Raw genomic sequence first — 1,070 nt, forward strand, 5'->3', positions numbered from 1 at the left:
TCCCAGTTTGGGCTGTTATGAATAAAACTGTTTTACACATCCATGTGCAGGTTTTTTCTGTGGACATAAATTTTTAATTCATTTGGATAAATACCAAGGAACACGATTGCTGGATGATATATGGTAGGAGTAGGTTTATAAGACACTGCCAAGCTGCCTTCCCAAGTGGCTGTGGTGGTGGTGGTTTAGTCACTTCAGTTGTGTCCAACTCTTTGCAACCCTGTGGACTGTAGACCATCAGGCTCCTCTGTCCATGGGATGCTCCAGGCAAGAATACTGGAATGGGTTGCCATACTTCCTCCAGGGGATCTTCCTGACCCAGGGATTGAACCCACGTCTCTTACGTCTCCTGCATTGGCAGGCGGGCTCTTTACTACTAGCATCACCTGGGACACCCACAGAGTGGCTGTACCACTTTAGAGTTCCTGTTGCCCCACATCCTTGTCAGCACTTGGCATTAAAAGTGCCTCAGACTTTGGTCACTCTGATAGGTGTATTGATATCTCATTGTTTTAATAAATCTAATCTTTAAATTGGAAATAATAACACCTAATTCACAGTCCTAAGTATTAAATGAAATAACATGTAAAATATGTAGCACAATGCCTACCATTTTAAAAGATGCTTAATAAATATTAGTTTCCTTGTTCTCTCACTCCTTAGTTAAACCTTGTAACTTCTTTAAACTTTTTATTTTATATTGGAGTATAATTGACTAACAATATTGTGATATAGCAAAGTATCACAGGATAGTGATGTCTATATACTACATATACCTTACTATACTATATACTTACTATATATACTATGATTTATATATACTATATCCTTACTATGATATATACACACTATATACTTACTATATTAAATATACTATATACACCCTTTGCTATACCTTAAGACCTTGTTGTTTATTCTATTCAATAATTTGCATCAACTAATCCCAAACTCCCAATCCATCCCTCCCCAACCCGATTTTGAGGGGTTTTTTTTTTTTAAGTTTTTATTTTTGGTTGCTCTGGGTCTCCCTTGCTGCATGTGGGCTTTCTCTAGCTGTGGCAAGGGGAGGG

The sequence above is a fragment of the Bison bison genome, unplaced genomic scaffold, assembly GCF_000754665.1.
Source record: "Bison bison bison isolate TAMUID 2011002044 unplaced genomic scaffold, Bison_UMD1.0 scf7180017864473, whole genome shotgun sequence".
NCBI classification, from domain to species: domain Eukaryota; kingdom Metazoa; phylum Chordata; class Mammalia; order Artiodactyla; family Bovidae; genus Bison; species Bison bison.